Below are 27374 nucleotides of genomic sequence, written 5' to 3'. Positions count from 1 at the left end.
AAGATTAAAACATTTTTTTAGACAATGAGAAAGATATATGTATATTTAGCATTCTTTAGAATGCTAAATATGGTTCTTCAGGCTGAAAACGTGTGATGCCAAACTGAATCTGAAGCCAAATAAAGGAACAAAAAGAGCAATAGAGTTAGAACATATATTGGTAATTATAAAAAAGCTTTTAATTTTTTTATTTCTTTAGAAGAAAATTGACCATTTAAAGCAAAATAGTAAAAATTAGTGGCTTAAATATACAAGGAAAAAGTGTAAGCTTAGAAACATAAATATACTATGAAAAATGTTACATTATAAATGACTATATATAATCTTATTGAAAGTAGATCCTGACAAGTTTATGAAACTTATTGTAAACATTGGATAAACTTCTAAAAGTAAAACACTGATGTACAACTAATAGCCCAATATCTGAAATGAACTATAAATACCCTAATTATAAGGAAGTTAAAGTAGTAATACTGGTATCAGAAAGGCACACTTGAAGACAACGAATATTACTAGAAATAAAAGGAATATTTATAATTTTAAGGAGTCAATACATCACGAAGACAGCACTCCCAAATGTATATACCTCTAATGACAAGACTTCAAAATACATGAAACAAAAACTGATAGGACAAATAGTTGAGGATTTAAACAATTTTAAAGGATTTGAATAGTTGAGGATTTAAACAAAGTCAAAGATTTGAAAGCTAAAGCCACACTATGAACCAAATTATTTTTATTTTTACAGAATACTTTATTCCAAAGCAGCAGAATATACATTGGGTACAAATGGAACATTTACAGAAATTGACCATATTCTTGGCCACATGGCAACTTTTAATGAATTTAAAAATTTTATAATTCCATAGAGTATGTTTTCTGACAAAATTGAATTAAATTAGAAATAAAAAAGATTATTTAGGTCCTTTCAAAAGATGGGAAATTGAACACTCTTCATAAATGCCTTTAGAGAGCAAAATGAATACTAAAAAAGATTTGAAGTGCATGAATTTTTTTATTAGATAATGATTTGAATACAACATAATAAGTGATTTTACTAAAGAAGTTGCTTAGAGAAAATGCTATTGGATTAAAGGCTTTATTAGAAAACAAGTCTAAAACTAATGATTTAAGCATCTTCCTGGAGAAGTTAGAAAAAGATACAAATTAAATATAAAAAAGTACAAAGGAGAATAAAACACAGCTGAAACTGGAAATTAAGTGAATATAAAGTGGACAAAAATAAAAAAAAATCAGTGAAAACAATTGGTTTTGAAAAAAATCAATAAATTTGATAATCTCCAGAGTGATCAGAGAAAATACAGAGAAAACGTATTATTTATAGAAGGAGTCAGAGAGAGGCATAGGTGAAGAACCTACATCCATTAACATTTTAATAAGTACATTTTATGAATTTTTATACCAGTATGTGAAACATAACTTAGATGAAAAGGAAAAATTCATTGAAAGGAACACAAAACCAAGATGGGCTAAAGAAAAAAAAAATAATGATAGTTTTATATCCAATAGTATTAAATTTGTAATTGAAAATATTCCCAGAAGAAAAATTTCAGTCTTAGCATCTCTGGTAAATTCTGTCAAAGGCTTAAGGAAGAAATAGTGCCAATATACACAAAATTTTTTTCAAAAACAGGATGGATGTGAATATTTGCCATGTCATTTTATGAAGGTAGTCTCATCTTGATACCCAAGCGAGGCAAAGAGGCATTACAATAAAAGTAACTTAGAATTTGATATCCGTATGAACTTAGGTGCATCATTTTTTAAATGTTAGGACATCAAATTCAACAGCATATCAAAAAGATAATAAATCATAACAATTGGAATTTATCCTAATAATATAAAATTGGTTTAACCTTCGAAGATCTAGTAATTTATCATATTAATTGGATGAAGGAGAAAAATCTGGATTCTTAATAGTTATAGAAACAATATTTGACAAAATTCAGTGAGCAACTATTTATGGAAAACTCTCAGCATTTTAATAATAGAAGCAATTTTGTTTACCCTAAGTAAAGGAAGTCTAAATAAATGGAAAAGTTTATCTTTTATGGATTAGAACACTTGATAAAGGAAATTATTATCTATCTAATCAAACAAAAACTATGGCTAACCTATTAATGGAAGAAAAACTAAGGATTTTTCTCTTCGGATTAGAAATAGGGAAGGATGCCCCCTCTCATCACTTCTATTTAGCATTTTCAAGAAGTCCTAGGTCAGGGGTCAGCAAACTCCAGCCTGTAGAACAGTCACTTGTTTTTGTAAGTAAAATTTTTTTAAACATTTAAAAAAAAATTTATTTGACAGAGAGAGAGAGACATTACAAGTAGGCAGAGAGGCAGGGGGAAGCAGGCTCCCTGCTGAGCAGAGAGCCTGATGCAGGGCTCAATCCCAGGACCCTGAGATCATGACATGAGCTGAAGGCAGAGACTTAACCCACTGAGCCACCCAGGTGCCCCTATAAGTAAAATTTTAATGGAACTTAGTGATACCAATTTGTTTATATATTGTTTATGGCTGCTCTTGCCTGCATGGTAGAGTTGAGGGTAGCAGAAACTATAACTAATTAGCTTAAAATATTTATTATATGATTCTTCAAGAATAAGTTTGTCAGTCCTTAATCTGAGTAGTGCAATGTGTGTGCGTGAGACAGAGAGAGAAAGAGAGATTATGTGGAAATTGGGAAGAAAATAAGGAAGTTGTCTTTATTTTCAGTTAGTGTATTCAAGTACAAGAAAAATCCTGCTTAATCTACAAAACTAATAAGACACCTAAGGTCACAGGTTAAAGGTTTAGTTTTACAAAACAGTTTCTCTTCAATATATTAGCTATAAGTATTTGAATATATAGAATTTAAAAATTAATAATATTTGTATTAGCATTGAAACACAAAAGACTTAAGGAAACAGTATTTAACTCAAATTTGAAAGCTTGAAATAAGTATTTTTTTGGCAAAATGTGTTTATTAAATACAAAAGTACAGGTTGGCCTATTTAAAAGGCCTGTAGGAAAAAATAATCAGACAATGCTACCAGAAATTAAATAAAATATAGTAGATGAAACAGTATACCATATTCATAGGTTTGAAGGCTTAGGAATTTGGAAAGTTGCCTTCCTGATTTCAGTACTTATAAAATTATACCAATGAGGTGATTGTGGCAGGCGTGTAAAAATCAATGAAATAGAATAGAGTGCCAGAAACCGTCCTCTTCCTACAGGAAGAGTTGCATCCTGCCTGGAGTCCAACTTATCAGGAAAAACTCAGCAGATACTACATTTTCTGTGCAATATCATAAATATCTGTCTAGTGAGAGCAAATGTGTATTAATTTAAACATAACACTATGCTAAGAATCCACTCTCTTGTGGATGGGTCCTAATGTGGGTTTGTGTCCATGGAGAACTTGGAATGAGTACCCCCCTTCACTTAATATATTAGAATTTTCTGTAATTCCAACTAGACATTGAGTTTGTAATTTGATTATATGCTGCTGATGGGCATCAGTGTTTCATATGGAAGCATATATGGTAAATATCTAAGATTTATACAACCAGCCATTCAGATAATTATACATTCTTGCAAAAAGTATATTGTTACTATGTTTATGATTTAAGTATAGAGCATATATTAAATGCTCTGTGATTTCCATTTGTGCATGACTTGGGAGATCATTAAAATTACTTTTTAAATATGAATCTAATACAAATATGGAATTCATATTAATGGATATAGAAATAGAAATATATAGAAATATCCCTGATTGAATATATTTACTCCAAGCTGCAAGATCAATTTACTTAACATATTGCCAAATGTGATTTAAATAGATTATCTTGAAAGCAGCCAGAGAACAATATATGCAGAGGAAAAGCAGTATGAATGGTAGTTGACAACTCTTCAGAAACAATGGAGATCAGAAGACAAACTAAAATTTTAAAGTATGGAAAGAAAATGTCAGCCCAGAATTCTATATTTAGTGAAAATGTTTTGCCAAAAAAACTCATCATTTCAAGCTTTCACATTTGAATTTGTTTCTTGTACTTGTGTTAATAAGAAATATGAGGACATTCTTAGCTATAGTGAGAATAAGTTCTGATTTTCCAGACTGGACAGGAGCTTAAAATACATACAGTCTGTAGGCTGGATCTAAACAGGACCCTCCTGACACAGAGTTTAATTGTAAAATCAAGCATAATGTATATAATTAACTCTAGGCAAAAAAAAAAAAATGCAGTTTAGAAATAAGATGCTTCTTGTTAAAAACAGTATTTGTGAAACTGATATTAGACTCTCAGTACCTGAACATTTAGCATCTGATACCCTTATCCAACTGTATCTGTTCTGAACCTGGCTCACAAAGCTGTCCTCTGATAATCAAGTGATTTTCCATCTACATCTGCCAAGAAGAAAAATGTAACAGCTATGCTCACACAAGTCTTAACTTCCCATTTAGCAGTATCATTTTTTGTTGTTGTTAAATTAATAAACTGGCATTCCACTTGATGTATCAGTTTCTTATGAGCTTAGTTAACATGAGTTAGCCTCCTTGAACATTATCATAATGGTACCCTGAATGATCAATTTTAAGACTTCTCTGAAATCTCATTTTTCTATCCATAGCAATCTGTAGAAGATGAATAAAACCCTTCATCCCTTAATTAAAAAAAAAACAAAACTTTTTATTTGATACAACTTCAAACTTAAAGTAGAATTGAAAGAAGAATCCAAGGAATTCCTATTATAGTCCTTATCCAGATTTAAGAATCCTTTACATTTTTCCTTATTTTCTCTGTATACACACATATATCTGTATATACATACATACGTATACATGCAGGGATATTTTTCTAATGATGTATTGGGGACATAATTTTATCTTTCCCCTAGATATTTCAGTATTTCTTAGGAAAATGGGTATTCTGTCATGTAACAACATATCATAAAAATCAGAAAAGTTAACATTATAATTTGATATAGTTTTGTGACATAACCCATAGTCCATGTTCAAATTGTTAATTGTTCCCCAAATGTCCGTTATAGACCATTCTCCCATCCCCTAGTTCAATGTCCAAACCATTGTATTTTTTTAAAATTTTGTTGTATTTAATATTTCCTTATCCAGTCTTTATCTTTTTTAGTTTGACATTTTTGCTGCAGACATTTTGTAACACATCCTTTAGAGTTCCTTTGATGTTTCCTTTTCATTAGATTTGGGAAACACATTTTTGGTGAAATACCCCAAATGATGTGTCTTTCTTAATGAGTCATATCAAGAGGCCTCATGACATTATTTTAGCTCAATTGAGGTTAAGTAAACTTTGATCTCCAATTAAGCTGGAGTTGAGAGGTTTCTCTTCTATAAAGTTATTGTTCTTTCCTTTGTTTGTTTGGGTTTTTTTTTAAGATTTTATTTATTTATTTGACAGTAGATGGAAAGGCAGGCAGAGTTAGAGAGAGAGAGAGGGAAGCAGGCTCCTTGTTGAGCAGAGAGCCCGATGTGGGACTCAATCCCAGGACCCTGAGATCATGACCTGAACCGAAGGCAGCGGCTTAACCCACTGAGCCACCCAGGCGCCCCTGTTCTTTCCTTTGTAATTATCCTTTCACTACCACCCCAGTGGCGGTGTACTGTCTTCCAGTATCACAGATTAGTTTTGCAGGTTTTTGATCTTTATAAATCTGGAATCCCATGGTATGTACTCTCCTTGTATATATTCTTTCAGTTTATGTTATGCTTGTGAGATTGATCCATATTGCTATGCAGTTGTTATATGTTTATTCTTATGACTATATTGTATTTCATTACATGAATATATCACCCTTTATGAGCAATTGAGCAGTTTTCCAGTTTGCAGTATGAAAAATGTGCTCTGTAAACATTATTGTAAATGTCATTTACAGAATCTGTTGGGTATATACAAAGGAAGAGTAGAATCGTTGAGTTGCATGTATCCAGTTATTCAGAGTTGGTGGAAATTTCCAAAGAGTTTTCCAAAGGGGTTGGTTGTACCAACTTTTGTTCTGTCTACAAGTGAATGAAGGTTCTGGTAGATCTGAAATAATACATTTTTTTTAAAAATTTTTTCTTTCCAATTATGTTTTTTTTTCTTTACTTATTGTACTTGCTATTACCTCCAAGAAATGTTGAGTAGCTTTTTTGTCATGAATGAGAGTTGAATTTTATCAAATGAATTTTTTTCATGTATTTGAGATTTTCATGTAATTTTCACTTTATTTTGTATGTGTTAAATCACATGGATTGATTTTTTAATGTTAAGCCAACCTAGAATTACTAGAGTGAAACTATTTGGAAATAAGTCATCATTTTTATATACATCTGGATTATGTTTGGTAATATTTTATTAAGGATTATTGTGTCTATGTCCAAGAGAGGAGTTGGTCTCTAACTTCTCTTTGTTATAATGTTCTTGTTCTCTTTTGGTATCAAACTTATGCTGGCCTTATAAAAAGAGACAAGTTCTCTTTCTATTTTCAGAAGAGTTTAAGTAAAAATAGGGTTAAGAAATAACCCTAAGATTTGAAAGAATTCTTTGTTGAAGTTTTTTAGGGTAGGGGTTTTATTTGTGAAATGTTTTTAAGTAATTGGCTCAATTTCTTCATTAGACATAAGAATATTGAGACTTTTAATGTCTCTGTCAATTTTAGTAAATTGTGTTTGTTAGGGACTTTTTATAGCTCATTGAAATTGTTAAATTTTTTGGCATAAATTTTCTTAATAATATCTTTTTTTAAAAGCATGTTGGTAGGATATCTGTTGATATCCTCATTTTCATTCCTGATATTACCAATTTCTTTTGTCAACTTTTTTTCCTTTTTTACTCATGCTACTTCATTATCAATTTTATTAGTCTTTTCAGAGAACCTGTCTTTAGTTTTGTTGATTATCTCTATAGTGGATTTATTTTCCCTTGAAGAATATCTGATTTTGCATTCTTTCTTTCCTTCTTTATGCTTAATGGGCTCATACTTTTCTGGACTTTACTCATTTATATTCTTCTGTAGTACTTCTTTAAGACTATGGTTTCCTTTGTTTAGCTCTATTCCTAAGCTTTGATAGGTCATATGCAATGGTTAGTATTCATATACCTTAAAATATTTTGACCATCAGTGTGATTTATTCTTAGACAAATAGTAGTTTAAAATATATATATTTTTTGGATTTCTAGCTTTAATTTCTCTGTGAAGATGGAAATGTTCAGTATCTGAGATACCCTGTATAGTTGTTAGTCATTTGTGGCTACTGAACACCAGATACATGGCTAGTGCAATTGAGGAACTGAATTTTATTTATCTTATTTATTTATCTTTAAGGAACTGGATTTTAAATTTTAGAATACATCTTATTTTTTAAAAATTTTTAAAGATTTTATTTATTTATTTGACAGACAAAGATCGCAAATAGGCAGAGAGGCAGGCAGAGAGAGGAGGAAGGAGGCTCCCTGCTGAGCAGAGAGCCCGATGCAGGGCTTGATCCCAGGACCCTGGGATTGTGACCTGAGCTGAAGGCAGAGGCTTTAAACCACTGAGCCACCAGACTCCCCTAGAATACATTTTAGAATAAAATTTATTTAATGTAAATAGTCACATATTGCTAGTGTCATCTCTAATAGCATAGTCAGGATCACCAACAATTTTCTACATTGACATACTGAAGAGTATAATACTAGATGAAGACTTAACTAATAAGTTACCAGTATTTTGAAATCTCTTGATCTGGGGTAGAATGCACAGTGTCCTCTAGAACCTAGATGTGTGTTTTAGATTTGGAATCCAAAGGGGAACTGATTGATCCTTGGTTAGCACTAATGATTCTCCTGACTATGAAGTTAATGATCTTGAGATCACTGATGATGTGCTAAAATAATATTCATTGTGTTAGACAGATCTGATTATGTAATTTAGAAGAGAATTGGAAGAATGTGAAGAAAGTCTAGTATGGCTCAAGAAGGGCCAGTGACAAATATTTTAAAACCTATTCTTCATTTGTGCGAGTCATTCCTTTCTGCCTTTCTAATTCAGCATTTATAAGAGGAATCTTCTTTCACTCTACTCCATAGTGGTATATTCCCATAATAACATCCTAGAAAAAAGATGGGAGAGTAAAAATACAAGATATGGTCAAAGTGGAGTGAAAGCTTGAATTCAGTAAATAATGGGATTTCTAATTCGAAACTATGACATCTGAAAAACTAAAAATCCAATTAGAATTCAGTTATCTATTGAGGAAAACATGATTACAACCCTTATACCTTATAATTACCATCATACTTTTCCTTATTATTTTTGTTAAATTTTTCATTGACTTACCTCACAAGCTCCTGTAATTTTGAGTAAATCAATGATATGTACTGATGTAGACCTTAGATAGCTAATATATTTATCTTTCATTGAATCAAAGGTGAATATAATTATTTTCAGAAAAACTCATGAAATTACCACCTGCTTGAAAAGAAACTCCAGCAAATCCTGAGTTTCAGGGACTAGAATCATATCCTGTAGTTATAAACAGGAGAAAAATAATCCTCTGGGGCCCTATGAACAATACTTTCCAAAAATAAAGCTCTTGTCTTTTAGTAACACATCAAAGTTGTACCATGGAATTGGTAACAGTGCAGAGAAAAGAAAGAAACAGTTTTAAGAATACTTTAGAGCTTGGGGACATTTCAGGATGAAAGTTCTTTAGGATTTTGCTACATTGGTAGAATACCAACATTATAGTTCCTTTATGAAATGTCACCATCAGAGAGATTAATTTTAGAAATATGGGATCACAGAAATGTTTCCATTGATGTAGGTTACTTTGTTGAACTCCAAAAATGTGTCAAGAGTAACAAATCTATCTGACATGTCCAGTCAAGGATCTGTTTTAAGCAGAAACCATGGCTTGCAGGACACTGTCTAATTTTAATTTTCTTTTTCAACCACAAAAAGGAGTCTTTGTTTGCAGTTAGGATGAACACCTGTGGAATCCTTAAACATTTACAGACTTGTCTTTAAAAGCTCTATAGTACAGTTAAGATTTAATCTATCAAAGTGGTATAAATAATGTAGACATAGCCTTAGGTGCCAGTTCTTCCCACAGCACATAGAAAAACATAACAGCAGTAAGAACTTCTTCGGTGATTTTCATATAGCTCAAATATAACACTGCCAAAAAGGCAGAGGGGAGCAGTGTAATCTGGAGATATATCCTTCTTGATGCTAGTAATAATGTGCTAAAGTTTAGAAACGGGAAATATCAGGGTTCTGGCAAAGCTAAAATTATTCAGAAGAAATAATATTCAGATGGTTTCTTGCTCAAAAGCTTGGATCTCATTCTGAAGTTCTTGTAATTGAAAGGAAAGTGACTATAAGAATGGCCAAGCAGTTCTGGGCCTAAGCATTGACCTTCCATATCCCTTTAATCAAATCTAATGGTATTTCCATGTTTATCCATGACATTAAAACATCTCTGCTGGACTTGAATGTGGAAGTTAAATCTAAATTTCAAACTGAGCATATATTAGACATAAAGTAAGATGTGCAAAACAGTGTATTGGCTACTAAAAGGGATAACAAGAAGTGTAAGATGTGGTTCTAATTCCAGAGATGATTAAAATCTAGTAATAAAGATGAGAAAATATTTGAGAGGTAACTAAGATTCATAGCATATATAGTTGAAAGGGGAAATTTGGGGAAGGTGTTTTCTGGAAAATCTTCTTGATAGAAGAGAAAATGAGATTTAATAATGGCAAAGCTCCACACAGGTAGATGTGATGAGGGCAGGATGTTCTTGACAGGAGTATTAATGTAGATCTGGAGAAATGGAGAGACAGGAAGTAACTTATTTAAGCTGGAGAGATAGGTTTATTAGAGGAATAGAGAAGTAAGTTTGGAGATACCTTCCTCCCCCCCAAAAAGTGAAGGGACTGGAGTTCCAAAGTGTAGTAATTTAAGAAAACAGGTCTTTGGAAAGCTTACCTAATGGATGGAAACCAGCATAATGTAGGTGTTCAGTAAATATTTGATGAGTTAATGAAATGGGAGATTATCACTGAACATTTTTATAGAAAAGCAGATACATTAGGAATGAACTCCTCACTCCCTAAGAATAGAATTAGAGTCATTAGATGATGTACTGAAAATGCAACTGCTCTTTCTGGAGCTACACATTAAGATTGGTACTAAGCTCACAATCTAACTTTCTTTTCACAACATAAAAGAACTCTAAACTTTGTGCTCCCCCTTTCAGTTAGTGCCTCCCAAACTCTGTCATCACATGATCTTTCTTTCCGAAAGGCTACTTTTTATCCTTCCTTCTCTTTTTTTCTAGAGGACATATTTCTCTGTTCCAAATCACCTTCTGGGTAATCAACCCCGATCCCTTTCAGGTAGTGTTAAGTACTTCCCCTTCTGTACAGAAGTGTGCACTACTCTTGTTTACTGTACATTGCAAGTACAAGTCCTTTCACACGTTTATATCCCATGCTTAAATCTGCCCCGTCAAACCATCTTTAGTGTACTATATGATCACTGAATATCTACTGAGTTAAATACATACTTTCCAGTGTCACAATGTTGATAGCAGAGTGAAAAATTTATAAAACAAGTTATTCCTGGAAATGAAGAAAAAAAAAAGGGTGAAGGATTGCTGTCCTCTTAGATGATGCTTCCTTAGTATCTGAAGGGAAGAAATAAGGAGGTGGTAATTCTAAGTTTCCTCGTGAATTCTAGGCTCAGCTTTTTACTAATATACTTTCTTTTTAGTTTTAGACATTTCATATATCTGTGTGTACATAAATATGCATATATACATACACATATGTTCATATATATGTATATTATATATAATCTTAATGATCTCTCTTTTTCTGCACACAAACATGTGCACTCATGCATTCTTAGTTGACAAGAGGATCTGCAAAAATGCCATGCTTCTGCCAGCGTGGCTTTCCAAACAGGTTTCATAGAAATAAATGAAATAATCAAAACAGATCTTACTTACTTTTTCTTCAGCCATACATGTACTTGGTTACTTGTTGAGTTATTTATTTTGCTAGGAATTTCTGAATTTAGTAATTAGATATGAGTAATGAGTAGATAGCCTATGGAACAAATCAAATAAATAAAGATGTAGGAATTCAAAAGAAGTTTCTGAAATGTTCCTACTTTAAGCTTCTCATATCTTTTGGGGATTTTGCCTTTTTTAAAAATTTCATTCCAGAAACCCACAGGTGGACTTCAGAGAGTTTGTGAGCTCCTTTAAATCAATATGCTACATTTTGTAATATGTTTATTTTTCTTGGGAAATTTTCTTTTCCCCCCTTGTTTTCTTTTTTGTAAAATCAGACTTCCACAATTAGCTCTGACTGTAAAAGAATTCTATTCTGTCTACTTTAATGTGTAAGACAATAGGTTATCTATTCAGTAATAGTAATTAGATTAATAACCACCAAATAATCTCAAACTGATTATATCTTTTAATCTTCTTAACTCTAAGAAGTAGTTTTTTTTTTTAGAACTTCAGTTTGCTGATGATTAAATTGAAATTCAGATCCCAAACATCCTGCATAAGCTAAACTCGTTATTCCATGGTAGGCAGTGGAGCCATGCCTCTCATCTCTCCAAATCTGCAATTCATTTCAATAGACTTGTTCCTTGCCCCATCAACCATATGTTCTCCAGGAATCTCTCTCCTTCCATCTGTTTTCCTCTGTGTACAAGCACGATTAGTCCTCGAACAGCTTGTCCAACTGTGCTCGATCTCACTTCCCACCCTGGTTTCAGGTCTTCTGAACAAGGAAGGTTTGAGGGCAGAGAAAACTGACACAGCAGAATTGGTATTTTTGAGTTGGCCATCAGGAAATCAGTTTGGTCATACGTCACTGCAGGGGTAAGAGTGCTGGTAAAGGGGAATAGAAACAAAATCAGCAGAAAGAGCTTTGTACCAGAAATTTGGAGGCAGATAAGGAAAGGAGTGAACTTGGAATAAAGCAGAGAGGAGACAGGCGGGGGGGGGGGGCAGTTGGTATCAAGGACCTCAGTTCAAGCAGGAAAGGCTTTGTATCTCATTCCTAGAGCTGCCAGACCTTCATAATGTCCTGGAGCCCTCAGTGACTCTGCCACAGTCTCTGACTATAGTCTTAAATAATCCTCTTTGGACAAAGGGAAACACTTTCAAGGAAGTTGAGGCCATATCCATGTATGTACCCAACTCTCATAGGGAAATTTAAAGCATCTTAACTCATCAGTGATGCCTTTATACTGCGTGAATTCTGAGACAGCTGGAACTTTGTGAGGCTAAACCATCTTTATTATTTTCTTATTCAAACCCGAGGTCCTGTATTACAGTGGGAGCATGAGTGTTTCTTCCTTCTTCCTCATCCTCTCCCTGGAGGCTTCCACCTGCCAAAACTGAGAGAAGATTTTGCAGTGGTTCTTAAACCTAAAGAGGAAACAATGCTGGATTATGGTTTCTGAGGAGCCTCAGCTCTATCTCATTTATTCTTTTTGTTTAAATTGAGGAATTGAGGTGCAGAAATGTCATACACCTAAAGGAGGTAGAAGCCTGGAGCCCTCAGATTTCTGACTCAGAACCATTCCTTTTATCCTGTGAAATGTTCAGTACACATTTTCTCAATAATACTACTCACTGACCAGAAAATAAGTTGGTTGCTACTGCTTATTTTTCTTGGTATTAGGTTTAATAACTATTCCATTAGTACAATAACTTATTGCCATATAAATCCATGGCTATTTGTATCAGCGCATGCACTGAACTAATCATGCCAATGTTTAGTCCTATTATGGGCCATTTAGCTCTCCTACTACATTTGATGCAAACCAGACATTGTGATTGGCCAAACTCTAGGACACAAACAGTTTCACAAAATGCACATGTTTTCCACCACTAAAGGAACAATATGCTTTGCAAATAAACGCTATTAACATTGAAGAGGCCATCCAAAACAATATAATAAAGGTGAGCAGGATATATCAACATTCCCGGCCTGCTTAGCCCTAGGACTTTGGGCAGTGGAGATGAAGAAAGGGTAGTGCTGAGAAAGGGAATGGGGTCCAGAGTTAAGTGATACTTGAATTGACCTTTTAGGTCACTGAAGCAGATTGTAAACAAATTCTCAAAGCTATTGAAGTTTTTCTTTGGACTTTCCCCTTATGGGATAGCTTATTTTAATTAGTAAGAAAACTTCTTCCCTGTCTGATGAAATCCTGGAGCCCTGATCCCAAAATGTCTTTGGCTGATCCAAACTTCACTTTTTGTGGCATGTAACATGGAGAATGAAAGAGCTAAAGTTTTGCAATCCTCTCTTTCCTCTGTTGAGATGGTTAGCACTATTCAGTGACTGGCCACTCAGCCTCCATCCTGTTGTAAACAAGTAAACTCTGAGCCACCGAAGTTTTGGTTTTGTAAGTTACCAGATCTAAAACAGAAGCTAGCCTGTCCTAGCTGGTATATTTCCCACTGTTTTCCCTAATGATAAAAAGTCTGTGGACTTCTGCACTGGAAATAGGAAGTTGAAAGAGTTATTTATATATTACCAATTTGGAATTTAAGCAGAATGGACACTGGTGTTCTAAGGCTAAGTTAGTTGAAGGGAAGAGTGCACTTCCCATTAAGAGCAAGCAAACCTGGTAAGATGAGAAAGGGAGTGGTTTTTCCATTTAAACGAGACTGTGAGACCCAAGTGTTTTAGAGGAGGACATTAAGTGACACTTTCTGGAATGGCATATCATCCCAGTCATTGCTAGAACAATTTTTTTAACTTTTCTTTTTCTCCCATTTGTTAAAAAAAAATATATATATATATTTATTACTGATATTTTTCTACTATTGTTACTAAGAAGATTAAATTAGTTACTGCATATAAAATACCTTGCATAATGCTTGGGTTTTAGTAATAAGTTACTAAATGGAAACAATTTTATTCCAACATTTTTTTTCCATTCCATCTGTCTGAGTATGGCCATGCTTTCTTCATTAGTGTAAGAATAATTATTTTCATTTATATGAACAGCTTACCATTTATGCCTAATGATGTGTAGCACAATAGCTGTTATACATATCATTAAATGTGTGTCTGATTAACCTTCTTGTAATTTTAATTGCAACACAAAATACCTCTTGTGCATACTCAGCCATCAGAGACTGGGCTCATGAAACATGGTTGACTGCTTTCAACCTGAAAGAATTATAGAGAACGTTGATCACACCAGCATCATACACCTGAGAACAGCAGAGCACAAAGAAAAGAACAGAGGGTTAGGAGTCATGAAACCTTTAGGTCCATCACTGTAATTTATTCAGTCTTCAGACAGCTTCTCTCAGTGAAACATGGCTAATGATACCTATCATGTAGTATTTGTGAAGAACAGAGATGCTGTACATACAATGTTCAACAAGGATCTTGGAACACAGTAAAAAGTTTATTAACTGTTACTATTTTTATAACTTTGGACTTTAATTAAATGGGACTTCTAGAAGCCCATTGTAGTTAGCTACCTCTGCTTTGCAGGTATGTTATCACATCCTCTGCTCTCATTCTCTGCAAATGCAGAATATGAGACACCAGCATGATTTGTCCAAGGTCATGTACCTTGTAAGGGAAGGAGAGAAGCTGAGCCAGCTGGGTGCCCCACCTCTTCCTTTACTTCCCTCTTTCACTCAGCCTGTGCCCACTGCTGGAAAAACAACCTGAGGCATACATTCTTCTGACATTTAGTCAGTGGCATCCTGTGCCTTCCCAAAGAGAGGAAGCACATTTGAGTCAGGAGGAAATACAACTGCCGAGTAGGAAAGATATCAAAGAACAGAGGACAGCTGACCTGTTCTGGGCTGCAAATATGGCAAAAAAGCCACATCAAAATGGTTCCTTGGACCCAAGAAACTTGAGAACATTAAAAATCTGTAAGTATGAGTCACACCCCCCTGTGGGAAGGAAACTAGAGCTATCTCCTATGAACCGGAACATGTCTTCATGGGGTCTGTGCCCCCAGTTTCCCCAGCCATGTCTTCTTTGGTTACCATCTCTAAATACTTTCTTCCTTGTTTAGAGTCTTGACCATGGCCGAGGTTAAGTATAGACTGAGTAATCTGAGCTGTCTTGGGTGAAAGCTGCACATTATCACAGTAGAGTAGCTGCTCTTCAGAGGACCCCATCTGCTGTATGTAGTGTAATACTTCCTCAGAAGATTTGTGTGAACCTTGACTCAGAGCTCCATGGGAGATGAATAGACAAGTCACACTTGACTACTCTATCTCTTTCTTGCCTGTTTTCATCTTGGCTAGGTCTTCCCTCTGAGGTCCTGGGAACAGTATATTACAGTTATTTGAGTTTTGACATAGTACTTCGCAAAGGAGAGGAATTACTTTACTTTTTAGGTGTTCCTACAAAAAAAGTTATTGCAAGGATGAAATAAGAGAATGTGGGTTAATTAGACATATATTAGTGTGTGTTTAGAAAATATACTGGATATATATTAGATATGTCTAGAAAATGATAGTTTCCCTTTTTCTCTTACAAAATAAAACCTAAATCTAGAGAAATAGAGTTATAATAAATATATTACTGATTACTTAAAAAACTGCAAGGATTAAAGATAGGAAAGGGTGTGAATTCCCCCATCATAATAAATATTTCATTTTCTACATTTATAATGTAAAATTTATAAGAAAAACAAACAAGAAAAATTCAAAATAAGTCCCTATGGATAAGCAGTGTACCATTAGTGTGTATTGTATGAATAGGGATATCATTCATTTTAAAATTAATTTAAATTACCTTTCAGACATCAGAAAACTTTCAATAAAGGAAGAAAAAGTAGTAGAAGTTTGACATGACTCTTTGTTAATGAATTCAGAGTACCATGAAGTTATTTGAGGGTAAATATTTTTCTGGTTATGATAAAATCTAGGTATGATTTCTGGTTATGAGCTTGTGGTTTAGAAGATTAAAGATGTTATAGCTGGAGGAGTTATTTTTCATCATGTTCTTAGGGAAGGTCCTGGGAAAAGACTATCCCATGATTAAAACTAAAAATCCCATGATGCCCAATGATTAAAAAAATTCCAAATAGATGTATTTTGTAATAACTAAACACTTTGTCTCTTAATGTCTTTCTTCATTGCAATTATTGAACAGTAGGGAAGGAATTTACTTCTTTTTCTATATTAAGTGAAGTGTCAAAGAGGGAAAAAGTATGCTTCTGTTTAGGTTCTACAAGCTTGAAGTTCTGAAATGTCATTTTCCTGGAAGCCATATCACTCATATTACTGGGTTTAATGTGAAATATTATATATAATTTATTTATATTAACAAGCCCATCTATCACACCACTGATCCCTCAACTAGTTTGAGAGGAATACTATGGAAATGTTGGTGTGTTCCAAGATTGCTTGTATGTGGTACTTGGTTATTCCAGGTCTGTCTGACACATAAACTGCATGGGCCATTTCTTGAACATGATTTTCTCTCGTGCTCCCATGTGCTGGTCAGGCTGGCTGATGCATTGAGGAGAAATCTGTAACTGTTACACGCTTATCTAGGTAACAGAATTGAGGCAGTTGCACATGAGTAACAGTGAATGTCGTCTACCTTGCAAGCTGCTGAGGATGATGAGATGGTCAGAGTGCCAACAAAATATTATATAGTGTAGAAAGGACTACTTTTGATTCTCTAGGTAACTTTAGAGGAATATGAGAATAATCTCCAAAGTCCTTCTAATTGCTGTCATTGCCATGGGTGTAGCTAAACTACTTAGTGTTAAGGGTCCTGCAAAAATTAAAAAAATAAAAGATGATGGTGGAGATAATGGCTGATATATATGTATATATATTAGTTATAGTATATTATTAGTTATATATCTATATATAAAATAACATATATGAATATATATGAATAAATATTGTACATCAGTACCTGAATATATATAGTGCATCTAGGTACAATTATTATTATTATTTTTTGTTTCCTTAAATTAAAACTTTTATAAACTCCTTCCCTTCCCCTATAACCCAGATTTCAGAAAGTATAGAATCATGCTCTTGTCTCATCTATCCTCATTTTATAGATGAGGAGACAGTTTCAGAAAAATGAAATAGTTTGCCAAAGCCTAAATTTTAATCAATATAATATATAGTGTGAGAGGAGTAACTACTGAATTAGGTTAGCAAAACATTATTACATACGAGAAAGCCCTTGGGAACAGTGACAGGACAGCTTTTCTTTCCCCAGGTCATTATTTTTTATTTTTTATTTTTTATAAAGGAAGGAATTTACTTCTTTTTCTATATTAAGTGAAGTGTCATAAACACAATCAACTGATTTTTTATAAACATATATTTTTATCCCAGGGGTACAGGTCTGTGAATCACCAGGTTTACACACTTCACAGCACTCACCAAAGCACATATCCTCCCCAATGTCCATAACCCCACCCCCTTCTCCCAAGCCCCCTCCCCCCAGCAACCCTCTGTTTTGTGAGATTAAGAGTCACTTATGGTTTGTCTCCCTCCCAATCCCATCTTGTTTCATTGATTCTTCTCCTACCCAGGTCATTATTCACTTTAAAAAGCAATAAATGTTCCTACCCCTCTTCATGTTTTTAAGGGCAAAAGAAGAGGTCTTCATACTTCAAAAATAAATTATTTAACCTGTACTGTGAGGCCTTGAACTTATGCTAAGAATATAGCTGTGAACAGGACAAGCATCATCCCTGCACTCAGAAGTGTAGCTGTGAAAAGATAAAGGATTCTGGGATGAGGACATCAGAACCTTTAGGAAGGGTGCCTATCAGAACATTAGAATGAAAATTATAAATATTTGAATTTATAATTGATCCAGGTTTTAACTATTTGAAGTAGATAAAATATATAGGGAAAGAGAAAATTTTAGATTGAATTGTGAGGAAATTCTCTCCAAACTCATTACTGTCAGGTTTGCAGCTTAGTTCATGTTCAGATTATGATTTGATTGTTAAACACTTAGGCCTTGCTTTTTATTCAATAGAATGACCTTAAGTTCAAGTGTTAACCCTTCAAATACCTTCAAAGAGCAATTTAAGCTAATTTTAAATCAGAACCACTTTTCTTTCTGGATGAATCAAATAAAAAATAGTGTGCTCGGGGCACCTGGGTGGCTTAGTCATTAAGCGCCTGTCTTCGGCTCAGGGCATGATCCCAGGTTCTGGGATCGAGCCCCACATCAGGCTTCCTGCTCAGCGGGAAGCCTGCTTCTTCCTCTCCCTCTCCCCTTGCTTTCCTCTCTTGCTGTGTCTCTCTTTGTCAAATAAATAAATAAAATCTTTAAAAAAAAAAATAGTGTGCTCACTCCATAATAGGGTATTACGTGCTTTTTAGCAAATAAGGACAGAACAACGGATTGTCTACTGTATGTCAGGCCTGTGACAGAAGAATAAGTAAAGGAGCATATATTCCAAAGTTATTGCCCCCCAAAACAAAGCAAATTAAAATCTAACATTGGATTTTGCAAATTTAAAACATATAAAATGTGGATGACAGATTTTATAATGTATATTATATCATTATTATGGTTTTCCAGAGAAACAACAGGAGATACGTATATGAGAGAAAGAGAGAAGGAGGGAAAAAAAGATACATATAGAAAGACTGACTCATTTTATGGAATTGGCTCATGCAGTTATGCAATTGTGGGGGCTGGCATATCTGAAATTTATAGGGCAGGGCAGCAGGCTGGAAATTCAGGCAAGGTTTCTATGATGCAGTCTTGAGGAATTCTCTTTCTATTTTGGGAGACGTATGTTTGCTTCTAAGTCCTTCTGCTTCTAAGGTCTTCAACGGATGGGATGAGGCCTACTCATTGAGAGTAATCTGCTTTACTTAAAATCAGTTGATTGTGTTAATTATATTTGCATTTGCTTTCACTGTGACATCTAGACTTTAAGCGATTGAGCACCATAGAGTATAGCCAAGTTGACACATAAAATTAACCATTGTAGTGTATGCCCAGGGTCAAGAGCAGTATTCTTGTTCTTCTGTTTGGAGGCAGAATTTTTTTTTAATAGAGTAGTCTTGAAAATTGTCAGCAATTCCCACTACTAAAGGTTATATTAGAACAGACCAGTATTTAAATTGAATAAAAGAAATAAAACGTTTTGGGGTGCCTGAGTGGCTCAGTGGTTTGGGCCGCTGCCTTCGGCTTGGGTCGTGATCTCGGGGTCCTGGGATTGAGTCCCACATTGGGCTCTCTGCTCTGTGGGGAGCCTGCTTCCCTCTCACGCTCTCTGCCTACTTGTGATCTCTGTCAAATAAATAAATAAAATCTTTTAAAAAAATTAAAAAAAAGAAATAAAATATTTTAAGAATTGAGAATTGGGAAAAATGGGGATTTGGTGTTTATTATTGTATATGATTCCTAGTAATGGCTACTTTCATAACACTTCACTGCATAGACATCAATCCATGTAGAAAGACGTGGACATAAATCCCTGTGTTGATGAATTATTTTGGGAGCCTGGAATCACCTTGAATTAATCAGCCAGGTTACTTTAGAATATGATGTACAAAATTATTTTTATTATATTATGACAAATAGGGAGAAAAGAACTGATTTGCAAATGGAAGACCTATCATATTGACGAATAGAAACTGCCCAAATGTAGAGAAAATGCTGATTTGGAGCAATTTACAGATATTGATGTTAATAAAAAATAGTTTTGTCATGTTAAATATAACTAGGCAAAAATTTGAAAGGATTGGGAGATTAAAATAATTAAATGAAACTTAGAACTTAATGAGATTTTTATTAACTTCCCTTTGAACTATTTTCACTGGAAAGAAAAGGCTTTTAAAAAGCATCAGCATATGCTGAAAATAAAAAATAAATTAAAAAAAAAAAAAAGCATCAGCATAATTTATTTTAAAAATACCATGTGATTCTTATATTTGTATTTGTTTAGGTAATATCTGCTGTCTTCTTTCAGAGTAGCCATTCCAGAGTCAGGGTTTCTATATGTAGCCTCTGTCATATACATGTACTTATCGCATAGAGAAATATTGGTGATCCAAAAAAAAAAAAAAAAAAACAACCCAAAAAACAAAAAACAAAAAAAATTTGGTTTCAAGATAACTGTGATTGAATTTGGGTTCCATATTTATGAGAGTTTTCCACAGAAACAAAACCAGCAGCACACACTGAAACATAAAATTAACCAGATTCTTAATTGATTCAAACTATGAGTTAGAATAACTTGTGTAATGGCAATACAAACAAGAAAAGAAGAGGCTACAAAATCAATATGAAGTATTTTGGGTCTAATATGCCTAAGTTTTATTCTTCAAGAGCTAGTCAGATCTAAGTACAAATAAAATTCTAATATTAACTGCAACAAAAAGGAAGATGTAAAAAGGAAAATGATGGTAGAGCAACAAAAGAAGAATGAAAGTGTCAGCTCAGGAGACAAAAGGTCATTTTATTTATTTATCTATCTATCTATCTATCTATTTATTTATTTATTTTTGCTGGTAACATGGTCCTATTCATTTCCTCCCTAATGGATGCTCTCTGCTACTTTTCTGCACCATTGAGAGTAGCTGCTGAATAGCATGCAAAGCTCAGCTTGTGACTTCTCTGGCACCCACATGATTTTCCTGAAAGCCCCAGGGGAGGTTAGTGAAGAGAAATTACCAGCACAAAACAGAGGCAGAGCTGAACTCATTATCTATAATACTGATTTGTAATCCAGTTAGCTTTGTAGGTAATCCTTCCTTACTCTCCACTGTGCCATCAAACTGGCTTCAGTGAGAGATGGAGATGTATGGATTTTTCTGCCTTTGACCTGTAATCAAAAGCTGTGACAATAGAGCATACTAATTCTAGTCAGCCAAGATGGTAGTTCTTTACTCGTCCTCCTTTTTCCTTCCAGAGGTTCGACATTTTATCTCCAGTCAGAGAGATGGATAACTGAGTAACTGCAGGCTTCTGTGCATTCTGGTCAGTTGCACTAGTCCGTTACTGGGTGGTTGTACTACTGCCTGCACACCCCTGTGTGCAGCGTGCTCCCATTTCCTTCACCAAGGCACTTCTCTCCTCCTGTCATGTCTAGTCCCCACAACCAGTCAGGTTGAAATAGGAATAGAAAACTTATCAACTTATTCTATCCTATTCTATTTTGATTTTTTATTTATTTTGATTTATTTTTCTATAGTTTTAAGTTGTTATTTAAATTCCAGGTAGTGGAATTATATTATAATAGTGTAGTTTTTATAGTGTAGTATTAGTTTCAGGGGTAGAATTTAGTGATTCATCACTTACATACCACCCCTAGTGCTCATCACAAGTGTCCTCCTTAAAGCCCATCACCCATCTAGCCCATCTCCCTGCCCACCTTCTTCCAACAACCCTCAGTTCTGAAGAAAAAAATAGGGGCTCCTGGGTGGCTCAGTCATTAAGTGTCTGTCTTCAGCTCAGGTCACGAGTCCAGAGTCCTGGGATTGAGTCTCACGTCAGACTCCCTGCTTGGTGGGGAGCCTGCTTCTCCCTCTCCCGCTTACCCTCTTTGTGTTCTCTCTAGCTCTCTCTGTCAAATAAATAAATAAAATCTTTGAAAAAAAAAAGAGTCTGTTTTATGGTTTGCATTTCTCTTTTTTTCTCCCATGTTCAACTGTTTCTTTTCTTAAATTCCACATATTAGTGAAATATATGTCATTTGTCTTTCTCTGACTGACTTATTTCATTAAGCATTATACTCTCTAGCTCCATTTACATCTTTGTAAATGGCAAGAATTCATTATTTTTATGGCTGATTAATACTTCATTATATATGTGTGTGTATGTACACACACACACACACCCCACATCTTCTCTATCTATTCATTAGTTGATGGACATTTGGCCTCTTTACATAATTTGGCTGTTGTTGGTAATGCTGCTATAAACATCAGAGTGAACATAACCCTTCAAATCAGTATTTTTTGTATCCCTTGAGTAAATACATAGTAATGTAATTGCTGAGCCACAGTTAGTTCTATTTTTTTTTTTTATTTTTTGAGGAACCTCCAGGCTGTTACCCAGAACAGCTATACCAGTTTGCATTCCCACCAACAGTGTAAGAGGGTTTCCCTGTGTCTGCATTCTCACCAACATCTTGTTTCTTATATTCATTTTAGCCATTCTGACAGGTGTGAGGTGACACCTCATTGTAGTTTTGATTTGTATTTCCCTGATAATGAGTGATATTGAGCATGTTTTCATGTGTCTGTTAACCATCTCTTTGTCTTTTTTGGAAAAATGTCTATTCATATCTTCCACCTATTTATTAACTGGATTATTTGTTTATTTGACTATTGAGTTTTATAAGTTCTTTATAGGTTTTGGATACTAACCTTTTATCAGATATGCCATTTGCAGATATCTTCTCCTATTGCAGAAGTTACCTTTTCTTTTTTTTTGTTTTTGTTTTTGTTTTTTAATTATTAATTTTTTATTTTTTATAAACATATATTTTTATCCCCAGGGGTACAAGTCTGTGAATCACCAGGTTTACACACTTCACAGCACTCACCCAAGCACATACCCTCCCCAATGTCCATAATCCCACCCCCTTCTCCCAAACCCCCTCCCCCCAGCACCCCTCAGCTTGTTTTGTGAGATTAAGAGTCACTTATGGTTTGTCTCCCTCCCAATCCCATCTTGTTTCATTGATTCTTCTCGTACCCACTTAAGCCCCCATGTTGCATCACCACTTCCTCATCTGTTCCCTTGTGCAGAAGCTTTTTATAAGTCCCAATATTTCATTTTTGGTTTTATTTCCTTTGCCTCCAGAGATATATCTAGTAAGGAATTGTTATGGTTGATGTCAAAGAGGTTATTGCCTCTGTTCTCCTCTAGGATTTAGATAGTTTTCTGTCTCACATTTAGGTCTTTTATCTATTTTGAATTTATTTTTGTGTATGGTGTAAGAAAGTGGTCCATTTTAATTTCTGCACATGTTACTGTCCACTTTTCCTAACCATTCGTTGAAGAAACTTTTTTCCACTGGATATTCTCTCTTGCTTTGTCAAAGGTTAGTCAACCATATCGTTGTAGGTCCATTTCTGGCTTTTTTTTTTTTTTTTTTTTCTGTTCATTGATCTCTGTGTCTGTTTTTGTGTCAGTACAATACTGTCTTGATCACTACAGCTTTGTAATATAGTCTGAAGTCTGGAATTGCGATGTCTTTAGCTTTGGTTTTCTTTTACAAGATTTCTTTGGCTTGAACAGACTGATAACTAATTAAAAAATAGAGTAAGTAATCAAAAATCTCCCAACAAACAAGTATACAAGGCCAGATGTCTTCCCAAAGGAATTCTACCAAACGTTTAAAGAAGAGTTAGTACCTGTTAATCTCAAACTATACCAAAAAATAGAAATGGAAGGAAAACCTTCAAACTCATTCTATGAGGCCAGCATTACCTTGATTCTAAAACCAAAGACCCCACTAAAGAAGAATCTCTGGCTGATATCCCTGATGAATGTAGATGCAAACATTCCTAACAAAATACGAGGAAGTTGAATCCAACAGTATATTAAAAGAATCATTCACCACAATCAAGTGAGATTTATTTCTGGGCTTTAAGGGTGGTTCAGTATTTGCAAATCAAACACGGTGATATACCATATTAATAAAAGAAAGGATAAGAACCATATGATCTACTCAATAGATGCAGAAAAATAATTTGACAAAGTACAGCATCCATTTTTGATAAAAACCCTCAACAGAGTAGAGATGGAGGAAACATACCTCAACATCATAAGGCTATTTCTTTTTATTTTTTGCCATTATAATAATAAAGTTTTATTTTTGTATCATGCATTAGAGTTTCAAATAAAATATATTATTTAATGATCATATCAATCTTGTGAGATCAGAATTAGGACCTCAGTTTTCTAAATGAAGCTAAGAAAGCTTAAGTGACTTGTTCCAGTTTTACATAGCCAATGTGTGGCTGAATTTAGGTCACATGGCTTATTTTTTTAATTAATCTTTTTATTAACATATGTTATTTGTTTCAGGAGTACAGGTCTGTGACTCATCAGTCTTACACAATTCACAGCACTCAGCATAGCACATACCCTCCCCAGTGTCCATCACCCAGCCACCCTCTCCCCTCCATCCCCACCTCCAGCAACCCTCAGTATGTGTTCTGAGATTAAGAGTCTCTTATCTTTTGTGTCCATCCCAGATCCATCCTGTTGTATGAAAGGGGAGAAGGTTATTCCTTTTTAATACAAAAGGAAGGAATTACAAATTTCAAAGATGTCCATAGAGAGAAAGTAAGCCATTAAATGCTATCAGTTTATATACTATGCATCTTGGGAAATGAACATGGAATTAGATACCATATGAAGATCCAGTAGCATTGAAGAACTTTGCAGGTTTTTGTTTTCTCACTTGGAAAGATGATTTGGTTATTTTTGAGTAAGGGGATGGATCAAATATATGTTAGCATAATTTCTAGCTGTACTCCCTCAATACTGTCTTGCAAAGACCTTGTACATTTTAAGTAACAGAGATAAACAGCAAGAACAAAAAATACACAGAATAGGCCTACATTCTATACTATATAAAATTAAAAAGTAGTTATTTTAACTAATGGGTTCTTTCTTAATTAATATGGCAAATCAGTCTTGTTTCATGTGTTTACATTTATTCTTCTCTTCCCTAGGCCGATTGTATTTTTAATCTCCTTTCTATCTTGCCAAATTCTATTAATGAGTATATTTAAGTACACAAAACATTAGGTTGGGAAAAATATTAACATACACACCAACTATTCACAATTATCTAGACGTGGTTTAGCTTTCTTCCCAATCCATATGTACTAAATTTGTTCTTTTATTAAATCACAGATATTTTGTTCTAGGTAAGCATTAAATTTCTTTCTTATCAGACTTATGTTTCTAAAAGATTTTCATTCACAAATTGTGTGTGTGTGTGTATGTGTATTAATGTTGCTAATTTTGAGGAAGATATTGCAGGTTAAATTCCCTAGGAAGTATATTCTGAAAGATAGGGATGCAGAAAGTTTATTAGGGAGTGTTCCTGAGATCAATACCTGTGGAAGAGAAGGGGGGGAATGAGGACTGGCTGAGTGAGAACTGCTATGAAAATTGTGGAGCTGGGATGGCCCTTTAGAGTTGTCCTCCTTTGGAGCAAAGGGGTAGGGTCTTTATACTTTCATTTGGACAAGTCATTGGATGGTGGCTGACCTTCTGAAGAGTGTATGACTTGAGCCAGACAGCTATATATAGCCAAGGACAATTTCTAGAGAGGGCTAATAGCTGAGAGATACTAGCCAGGAGTAGATTAATGAGATTGGGTTAGTCTTTGTTCTTAAAAACAAAGTATTAAAGGAGAATCTTTAAACTATGTTTCAATAATTTATTTTTATCTGTACTTTTTCTTATTTATTATGTAAATGCGATTCTGTTTAAATACTTAGCACTCTTCCCAGTGCTTCTCTGAAGGTAGTTAGATACTTTTCATCTTTTCATTTTTGGGCTACTGTCTTTACATAATATTAGCAGGAAGCTGATTTAAATATACTGCAACATCCAAGTTATTTAAGCAACTGGGAAAAAGAAAGAATAAAAGGTATATATATATATATATATATATATATAATATATATATCTTATATATATATATCACCATGTAATTTTACCCAGTTTTACACATATTTTTCTTTAAGATTTTACACATATTTCTCTTCCAACTAATCAAAACAAAATGCTAAAATAACCAAGTTAGTGTCAAGTGTTAGTTTTAAGCTATAATATTTTAGTATCTTTAAGTAATATCATAAATTAAAAATATGGTTTTATGTAACAATATATTAATACTAGTGAGGAATTTTTATGACAGAAAATTTGTTCAGTAAGTAAGAAAAACTGAATTTTTGCATCTGTTTAAAATGTAACTTTGTTAAGTTAAAATTTAATTGAGTCTAACACCCTGTTTCTTTTGGCTCATAACTTTGAAGTCAGTCACTCACTGTGGCCACATTTTATGATCACGCATCAGTATGGTGGTCAGCCCCAGGGAGTCACATAGACTACAGTGTTAATGCCTCTTGTCTAGTACTCAACCTGTACAACTGTGTGTGTGTGTGTGTGTGTGTGTGTATATATATATATATATATATATATATATATATATATATATATGTATATATATATAATGCTTCTGAGTACTTTACCTTATTTCTGCCCACTTATCATCATTTGAGATATTTCTTTTATTTAGAAAGTCCAACTTTTGTAGTATATAACACAGAATTAAGCACTTAATAGTGTATCAGTATATCATATTCAAGGTTCAGATTCTAAAGTTAGCACATAGGGTATAAATAATGTGTGGTTAAAACTACTCTTTAAACTGGTGCATAGGCTGTACTATTTCCTTATGTATACTAACATTTGAGAACTATGGATCCAGATGAAAGGAAGCTTCTAAATCAGATGTAGATCTTAGAATCTCTCTTCAAAACACTTATCTTATTCCTAGATAAAGAACTCTAAAATGTTTCTCTTTGCCTGCAGGATTTACTTTCTCAGTTTTAAAGTTGAGTCTCTAAACTGTTAATACATCTCAATAATAGTATTTTGTTTTCAATTTGGAAAGCACTTGGCATAGTCCTGGCACACAGTAGGTGCTCTGTAAATGTTGATGGATTTGAGTCCAAGTCATTCTAGTCTTTAAATAATAACAGAGAAGAAAAAGAACCCTTGAAGAAATGACCAGATTAGCTCAGATAATTTCTTAAAACAAGAAAAATTGACTTTCTGTATCTAAAAGCAAGACTTTGTGTTAGGCTGTAGTATTTGAAATTGTCTTATTTGTAGGTACATATATGTATTTAAGGTAGCAAAAATGAGGTATTTAATATTTATTTACATAATGATAATAGTAATAGAGAGTAATAGAAATATCATCCAAGCAGAAATTCAATAAAGAAACAAGAGCACTGAATGACACATTGGACCAGATGGACTTCATAGATATATACAGGACATTCTTCCCTAAAACAGCAGAATACTCATTCTTCTCAAGTGTACATGGAACTTTCTCCAGAATAGACCATATACTGGGTCACAAATCAGGGCTCAACTGATACCAAAAGATTGAGATTATTCCCTGAATATTCTCAGACCACAATGCTTTGAAACGGGAACTCAACAACAAGAAAAAGTTTGGAAGGAATTCAAACACTTGGAAGCTAAAGACCACCCTGCTTTAGAATGTTTGGATTAACCTGGAAATTGAAGACGAACTTAAACAATTCATGGAAACCAACGAGAATGAAGGCACTTCAG

The 27374-nt window shown here is 34.0% G+C and overlaps 1 long non-coding RNA gene across 4 annotated transcripts in view; it reads right to left on the bottom strand.

Annotated features, from left to right (window-relative positions):
* LOC309844295 overlaps positions 1–27374 on the bottom strand; it is a 91514-nt gene that overhangs the window by 28158 nt on the left and 35982 nt on the right. The window contains exons 2-5 of one of the 4 annotated variants that reach the window (XR_014300588.1): positions 14162–14266; positions 11027–11126; positions 10583–10637; positions 5458–8122 (exon numbers count right to left, since the gene is read on the bottom strand). This is a non-coding gene — a long non-coding RNA (uncharacterized lncRNA). Of the gene's footprint in view, positions 1–2370; positions 2480–5457; positions 8123–10582; positions 10638–11026; positions 11127–14161; positions 14267–27374 lie in introns of those variants that run through there. The other 3 variants (XR_014300587.1, XR_014300589.1, XR_014300586.1) reach the window with 3 other exon arrangements.

This window comes from Mustela nivalis (assembly GCF_964662115.1).
Source record: "Mustela nivalis genome assembly, chromosome: 11".
NCBI classification, from domain to species: domain Eukaryota; kingdom Metazoa; phylum Chordata; class Mammalia; order Carnivora; family Mustelidae; genus Mustela; species Mustela nivalis.
The sequence above is the reverse complement of the archived record's forward strand: the minus strand, read 5'-3'. Positions and strand labels throughout refer to the sequence as shown.